Genomic DNA, 8,930 nt, shown 5'->3' on the forward strand with positions numbered 1-8,930 from the left:
AAGCACATGTTTACTTTTCATATTTCACATGTGGTTCAGTTTTATTCATAGGGACTGTGTAAACATGGATGAAACTGGCTGAATGTGGTTTCTAACCCTAATTCTAGGATGGCCTGGATGGCTAAAGAGTGCTTCATTTCTTATCTTGCATGGGCGAGCTGCCAGGTAGCTTGTTGGTACAGCGAAGAGCTTTTTCTACAGGTCCCCTCTGCCCAGCAACTGTCTGATGCCTCTGTTTGCCCTTGGACAGGAAAGAGAGCAGACTAGCTTTACAACTGCTAGAATTGTACATCACTACCAAAAAATCTAAGAAATGAGCAAGGGGTCAGATCGCTTTTCACTGTCATGCCTGATTTACACTCATTCCCAGCAGGAGTTGTGATTTGACTTCATGAGGGAACCCCCATGCAGCAAAAATATACTACTGCTCATGGTTAGTAAGAACTGGAGGAGCTGTACAATCAGGACTGCACTGACCTTGAGCTAAAAACCTACAGGATACAGATGACCTGATTCTGATCGTCTCTGGGTTTCATCCAAATCAGCTCTTAATCAGACCATTACTGGTTAAACTGGAATAATCTGACAACTCCTCCCAGCTCTTTGGGCACTGGTGCTTTAAGGAGACATAGAAACCCTGCAGACACACCAGCCCACCACGGCCAGGATAAGGTACCCCTGTGTTATGCCGTACGAAGACACCTTTTGGTTTAGCACCAGCTAGGTTAATCTTGTCTGTCACGCTGCAGATCATCAAGATGGTCACTCCGGGTCCTGGAAGGCACTGGGTGTTTTGTGTTCCATCCAATCACATGGCTTTAATGAACCATCACTTAACGGCTCAGAACGTCCACTGGTTCTAGATCTTTAGCCACCGCTGCAGGCCTGACGTTTCCTTTCAATCAGGGGTGTCCAAACCTTATCCTGGAGATCCACTGTGTCTGTAAGTTTTCTAGGTCTTTCTAAAGCACCAGCACCCGAAGAACAGGGAGAGGCTGGTACATCTGTGCGATTAAGCCAGTAATGTGATGATTAAGGTCGTTAAGGGCTGAGCTGGAAACCGTCAGACACGCCAGTCCCCCAGGACCAGGACTGGAGACCCCTGCCTCGACGCTTGCCACTGTCCTGAATGAGATGTTTGGACCGAGGCTCTGGGCTCAGGTCTGTGTAACAAACCGCCTGCAGATCTCACAACAGCCAGATGCAAAAGAGGCGCGCCCTTCGTGATTACCTGGCCTGCAGGGACCACAGCGCTGCTCTTCTCCCCTGGTCGATGTCCAGCTCCAGCAGGCGGGGCACGTCGGCCAACAGCGGTCCCGACGTCACCGGGGTCTTTGTTACGATGCCATAACTCCTTGCCGCCACGTTGCCGTCCCACAGGGGCTGAAGATGACCGTGAAGCGGCTCCCTGAAAAACACAGTCCTGTTACCGGAGCCGAAGGATTCCACATTCATTCACGTGCTTCAGCATGTGTTCCACATGGGGAAAACTTGCTTCATGCTTTACCATGACTTCAATGTGCTTTGCTACTCCTGACTTGGCTCTCTTCTTGGTATACCGCTGCACACATTCAGAGAGCTGAACGGGGGCGGTGAAGCGAAGTGGGTAAGGCTTTCATCTCCTGACTGACAGGGTGTGGGTGTCGCGATCGTAAACCCCTTCTCTTAAGGACACTCCAGCCCTTCCTTGTTTTATACTCATCTCCCGCACCTGCCTCCGGTTCCAGCCCCCTGTGCTATATAAGCCAGACGTTCCTGCCTATCAAGGCTCAGCTTTGGAAGGCGGAAGCCCGGAAGCCCGCCTACCCGCGAGTCCAGGAGCGACTCGACGGCATAGGCTTCATCACGGCGTCATGACCATCTGGGTCCGGGACTGGAGTGTCTGGTACCGTTACCCCCTTTTTATTCCCCCGACCCCCCCGCCGGATCCCGACTCCGGCTTTTAACTCTGTTTGTCTGTCAGGATGGATTACCCGGTCTTGGACATTTGCTACACTCTTGGATTTGCCTCGGACTGTTTGCCTCGGCCACACCTCCCCTGAACACCAGTGTACCATGGACACGTCCCCTGTTTCCCTTCCAGCTCCTTGCATGCCTTTTTCCCTGTATTTTCCTCACTCCTCCCCGGATTGTGTTGTCTGCATAGGGTCCTGATAGAACGCTGAGTGACAGTGGGTTCGAGTCCCCACTGCAGACATTGCTGTAGTACCTCCTTCAAAGTACTTGACCCCAGTGGCTCCAGTCCCACCCAGCAGACCATTATTGCTGGGGGGCGATTCTGTTCTGGCCTGCTGTCCCACCCAGGAGAGGGGGTGTCTTGGGTTCCCTAGCCTGTTTAATCCTGCAGGAACCAGGATGAGCTCGGACCCGAAGATCTGCTGTGGCTCCAGTCGGGACTTTATTTGTTTTTACATGACTGTAATAGCATTGCCAGCAGTTGTGTCAAACATCCCAGGAGTTTCCTGTGCTTTGAACAAGGTCTGTCAAAAACACTGCCGCTACTTACTCTGGGGGAGAGACATACCTGGTTCCCACGACAGGCCCCAGCATGTCAAGGCGACGCAGCGTGACGGGACGGGACAAGGGGGGAAAGGAGGGGGGTGGTCTGCTGGGGCTGAGGGACCACACCAGCTTCCTAGGTTCGGCCCGGGACAGGAAGTGCCTCTGCAGGGACAGCTTGGTCTCACAGGAGGAGGGGAAGGGGCAAACCAGATGGAGGTTGGTGTCCTCCCTCATCTAGCAGGAGCAGGCAAAGATGGGAGAACAGTGAGGCAAAACCCTCATGCAAGGGAGTTAACCTTGGCACCCTTCGGGCAAGGTCTTCACTGATATTAGCCTTGAGCCTAACGCCAATCCCTACCTGGCTGAACAGGTACAGCATGTGAGCGAAGCACACTTTGTGTATTTGGTTGATGGTGGCTTGCTTGGCAGCCCAGTGCTGTAAAACCGTTTCCTGGAAGACATCCAGCTTCTTCAGGAAGGAGTACAAGTCCTTGACTGACTTCCCGTTGTTGAGGTTCTTTGCTGATGTTAACCTTACATTCAGGTTGTACCTTAGACAGGGGAGGAGAAAATGTAAGACATTTCCTCATGTGGGGTCTTACTCCGCTACTCCTGCTACTACTATTACTGTCTTGCCATTACTCTTACATTTACCATTTATATGCAAAAATTCTGAGAAACTACTCAAACTGTTTTGTTAAAGTGGATTTCATTTACTATTGCAAAATGCACACTTCCCTCCAGTGTTTCACTCTGGAAACACTACAGCAGGTACAGCTACAGCAGGCTGACTTCCATATCACTGGTTTTACATCTGGAAATTTGAAATCCCAGACGAACAAGAGAACTTTTTGCTTTAGCCGACGCCGATGCGTCTCCAAATACAACTATTCGTAAAAGCTTCCCGCATACTCTATCCACACGCCATTACCTCACTTTCTGTATGTAGTAGTAGGCTGTGTATTTTCGGAAGAGACAGGCCAGACGCAGCTCGTCAGTGCTCAGAGCCCGTATTATGAGGTCACTAGCCAGGCTGTAGAGCTGCATGGAGATGTCACCCCTGCGTAAAGCCTGCTGCAGGAGTCTCAGGTTGGTCTTCTGGGACTCCACGTCAACCAGGAAGGTCGTGCCAGCCATTCGGGTGTTCAGAAGATGCTCCCCCTCCTCTGGCATCTCCTTTTTGTAGCGGGCCACGTCTTCCTTCAGAGTCTTCGGCTTGGCTCTGCTCGTTCGCACCCTCCTTTGTGTGCCCTGACTGCCGGCAACAGAAGTTTCCGTTCGAATTCTTGCTGCTTGATCTCCTTCCTCCTGCTGCTCCAGTACTGGGGTCGTTATGTGCTTGGGCTCACCCGCCTCAACACTCGCCTTTTCCACGAAGACCACCTGCTCCTTGGGCCTGAGGCTCATCTGCTGGTGGATGTCTAAGAGGCTTTCCAGAACCAGTCTCAGCTTGCACAACTGTATCTTTCCCATTCCCTGGACATCATTCAGCTGGTCCAGGAGAGACTGCAGGGTATTGATTTGATGCGGTCCTAGTTTGGGAGCTTTCCTTCCATCCGGGCCGAGGAGAGCCTTCATCTTGGTGCCCGTCTCCTCGAGGTGTCTGTCCTGGGCGTTAAACATCTTGCTGATCTCCTTGAGCATATCCCCAGGATTCCCAGGTGCGTCCTCCCAAAAGCCCGCCACCCCCAGGTTGTCATCCAGATGGGGCATTTTTACAACATGGTCGGTGAAGGTGCCGTGGAGCTCGCTGACCAGTTTGCTGAAAGCAGACTGGATGGTCTGTTCCAGCAGGTCGTAGAGAGCGACCGCATCTGCTGCCCTCTTAGGCAGGTCTTCCACTCCTTGACCAGTCAACAGGGAACGCTCGGCGACATTCAGCACAGCCTTCTGAAAGTTCTGGAGGAGCCTGGTGCTGATCTTCTCCATCTCCTCCACGATGCTGTCATTCTGATGAGATGCGGCTGTCCCCTCGTCTTCAGAAAGGAGCGCCTCCTCTTCCAGAGTGAAGCTTGGCTCCACGTAGGCCATTTCCTCCTCTGCAGCCAGCTCCACCGGGGGAGAGATTTTGATGGGTTCCGGCTCCACGGGGGGCACTGCCACATCCTTGGGTATCTTTTTCTTCTTGACAGCTTCCGTTTTCTTGCTTTCGGGAACCGGGAAGGGCGTCGGCGGGGTTTGCTTGGCTTCCTCCTGGACGACGCTCAGGAGGCTTTCCTCAGGAACTACAATCGGGGCGGTCTTGGTCACCACTGGGGAAGCTACCTTCTCCATCTCGCCCAACAGCGCGGCGTGCTTCCTTTCGGCACAGGCCAGCTCCTTCTCCAGCCGGGCGGCCTTCTTCTTGAGCGCCTCCACCTCAGTCTTCAGGCGCTCCAGGTTGGGCCGGGAGTCCTCGGACCTCATGCTCTGCAGCTGGGCCGCCAGCTCCAGGTTCTCCTTGGTGCGCTCCTGGAAAGCCCCGTTGATGTTCTGAAGGCTCTTCTGGATGAACTTGAAGGCCAGGCTCAGCGCCTTGTTGCAGGAGAGGTACTTGGCGATGTCCGAGATCATGAAGCTCAGCTCGGCCACCATCTTGATGCCGAGGCTGGAGTCCTGGAGGAGACGCTCTACGCCGGGCGGCTGCAGCTCCTGGATCTTCATCACCATCTTGGCATCCACCTTACTTTCCCGCCACCACCTCCACACTCCGCCCTTGTGGATGGCTGCCATGACACACGGTGAATACTGCATGTTATTTCAGGAGACACAGAAGCATCTCAACACTCAATACATTGTGGTGTTGCCAAGAAGGTATTAAAAAGACTTTGGACAGCCCTGAACTCAAACCTGGAGCTACTATAAGCATTCCAAGGAGAAACTGCAGGGGATTCAAGGAAATGAACATTGGGAGAGGAAGAGCTGATTACTTAAGTGATGTTAACTACTAATCTGAACAGGGGCACCATGGTGGCACAGTGGTGAGCATTGCTGCCTCACAGTGTAGCGCCCTGAGATCAGTTCCAGACCTGGGGTGTTCTCTGTGTGGAGTTCGGATGTTCTCCCTGTGTTTTGCGTCCACAGTCCAAAGACATACTCATACGTTATTTGGCTTCTGTGAAAATTAGCCCTGGTGTGAGTGTGTATGTGTCTGTGCCTGTCTGTTGTGTACCCCACCTTGCGCCTGCTTCTCCCCAGTACAGGCTCTGGCTCCTTCTTGAATAAAGCAGTTGGAATATGGCCGGCTAATCTGCACAGAGAACGCTGCGATTGTGACACAAGGGTGCTGATGGGGTGAAGATGAAGGCTTCAGTAGTGGAAATGAGGCCTTCAGGAAAAGGCTTTGCAGAGTAGAAGAAAAGGGCTCCTAATCTATGACAGATAAGCAATGGTAACATAATCTCTCGAGTTCTGTCTGACGTGCAGAGCAAAAACTTCATAGCTTGTCTTTTTGTAAAAAGAAATAGCACTTCCCTGCTGACCTGCTTGTTTCTTCTTGGAGCTCTTGGTGTCCAGCTCGAAGAGCAGGGAGCAGAGGCGGCTCAGCCTGTCGATGCAGCCCTGAATGGCGCCGAGCGATTTCTCGATCTTCTCCTCCATCTCCTCCACCCACTCCTCCGTGATCTCCCTCACCTCTCTGTACTCCTCGTCCTCCTGCACCTCCTGCAGGGCCTGGCCTAGGAACCCAGATTTCCCAAATTACAGATCTTTCTAGTCTAATCTAATCTAGTTTTTATTCCGCCCCTTGCTGTCATTACTTCTTTACACTAATTAAGTAGTATGTCAATCAGCAGCAGATCACAAATGTACCTGTAACACCTGCAGGACTCTGACCCTTGTGGACATGAGCCTTTGTTTTTAAATTGTGAATGAAAAGTGAAACACAAGCCAGGGGCCACAAGTGAAAACTGCCTGGAAGTGCATTTAAAAACGGAGGCACCTCTTTACAGGAAGGGTTGTGGGAGTGTGGAACAAGCTGTCCAGCCATGTTGTTGAATCTGACACCCCGGTTTCTTTAAAAAAAACAGATGAGCGAGACCCTCTGATCAATGAACTACTCACTACCTCGTAGGCTAGTTGGACTGAAACGATTTCCTCTCGTCTGCAACCTTTCTTATACCCATCCCTGTCTGAGACTCTGAATGAATACGGCCTATACTTCTTACAGCACAGGCCTGCACGTCCGCAGATCCAGGGCAAGACCAAGCGCTTTTAGGCCACCGCAACCACAGCCAGACCCCGCCTCTGTAGACCCAGGAGCAGCCGGCCTCACCGGTCTCGGTCATCCAGCGCAGGACGCAGCCCAGCTCCGTCTCCTTGTCGTAGCTGGACTGCAGGAAGAGCGCCATGCCCTCGAGCTGCTGGGTGCGCTTCCTCTTCTCCTCCGCGTCGGAGCCCGGCGTCACCCGGGTGCCGCGCTCCGCCTCCAGGGCCGAGCCCAGCCGCACGTGGTGCAGCGCCAGGTTGACGCTCCTCAGCACGGCGCGCAGGCTCTCGCCGACGTCCTGCACCGGGGGACAGAGGGGGCAGAGGGAGGGGTCGGCGCTGCGGCCCGCCACAGCCCGACCAAAAGCCGCCGCCACACGGCTCCCCTCTCTCTGCGTCTCGGCACGACTGTGGAAGAGCATCTACTCTGGTGTCCTGGGCCAATGTCTCCCCTGGCCTTTACCCATCACACCAAATGTACACCTGTTTTGTCACGGCCTTCCCTGCCGAAATGTTCGCCATCATTTTTTAACCCGAATAGGTGAGAATATCTACACAGACATTTAAGAACCCACTAACTTAAAAGCCTGTGGGTAAGAAACTGCCCCTTCTGAGGAAAATACAAAACAGGCATACAGCTCTACCCTTTTGTAAATGGAAATATTAATTACATAAGATAGATTTTATTTACAATGAAACTCTTTTTCTGTCAGTGTTCATATAAACTATATCTGTAGAGTTACAATTGTTGTTTCTCAAAACCTTCACACGAAAGATTTACACCGGAGAAAAAATAATATTCCAATTACGCGCGAGTTTCTCTACAAAGTCTTAAAGAATTTCAGTAGGTATCCAAACAAACCTCTTTCATACTTGCTACACTTTACGTATCTGGCAACAGCCCCCAGACCAAAATGAATCAACTGTTTTATTAATTTACATCGATATTTAATTTGGGCATTTTCCGGAATTTTATCTCACTTAATTTGAAAAGATTGTTACTGTTGAGTCCGTTACCCTCTTAGCCCTGTGCAGCTGCGAAAACTCGATCTTCTTCAGAACCACCTGAACAGAATAGGGGACCTCAACCTTGGAGGACTTCAGCGACGTTTCCAGATCAAGATCGCTCAAAGTATCTTTGACGTCCATGTTTAAAACCTTTATACTTTTGAGTAGTGAAGCGAAGCTGTCCGCGCGGCAAACTTGGCGCAGCCTCCACCGTGTCAGAATAGTCTTGTGTGACGTCATAAACCGTCCACTGTGACGCCTCTGCGCACTTCACCGCGTTGATACAGATCTACATCATTTCAGACGGATATTGCGTTCATGTGAAACTACAGTAGCCTCGCTGGACTGTCGTAGCAGACTGCAGATATCGCATGTAATATATGGAATATTTTACTTGCCCTCACTGCTGACGCTTTGTGATTTAAGTGGATAATAACTACTTCTATTTCAGCCACTGAGTCACCGTCTCCAACGGTTTTGACTCCCTAGCCTCCTATCCATTTGGGTGAGCTACAACGGGGATCTGAAACTCCGATAATCCGGGAATTTTACAGGTACCCTCTAAACAGGACTGCACAACTCCAGTCCTAGGGGGTTGCACCACCTGCTGGTTTGCACTCATTAGCAGAATGGAACCAGTTTCACACTTTTCAAAGGCTTCAGGTGTTGATGTTCGAGCCCTAGGCGGCATGGTGGCGCAGTGGCGTCTCCCCATGTTCATGTGGGTTTCCAGCAGGTGCTCTGGTTTCCTCCCACAGTCTAAAGACATACTGGTAGGCTAACTGGTTTCCGGGAGAGTTGGACTCCGGTGGGAGTGTGTGTGTCTGACCTGCTATGGACTGGTGTCCTGTCCAGGGTGTACCCTGCCTTGCTCCCCCCCCAAACCTGTACTGGGTAAAGTGGTTAGAAAATAAATGAGTGGAAGGAGATCTAGACCAAGCAAAGCTACTGGACTCTGCCCCTTGAGAACTGGAGTTACACACCTGTGGCTTAAAACAAACAAGTCAGTGAGCAGAGATCCGTGGAGCAAATTAACGTATCCTAATTAAGCACCTCATTGATCCAATTAAATCACTCTGAGCTCAGCTGACTCAAAGCCCAGAAGACACTGCAGCTTTCAGGCAGCTGACGCCTGAGGTGTAACCCAGTAACCAAGACATGCACGCAGGATCATTAAACACCAAGCAGCATTCGGAGGAAAACGGGAAAGATCAGACATCTGACAACAGATCATA

The sequence above is a fragment of the Atractosteus spatula genome, chromosome 1, assembly GCF_055471065.1.
Source record: "Atractosteus spatula isolate fAtrSpa1 chromosome 1, fAtrSpa1.hap1, whole genome shotgun sequence".
NCBI classification, from domain to species: Eukaryota; Metazoa; Chordata; class Actinopteri; order Semionotiformes; family Lepisosteidae; genus Atractosteus; species Atractosteus spatula.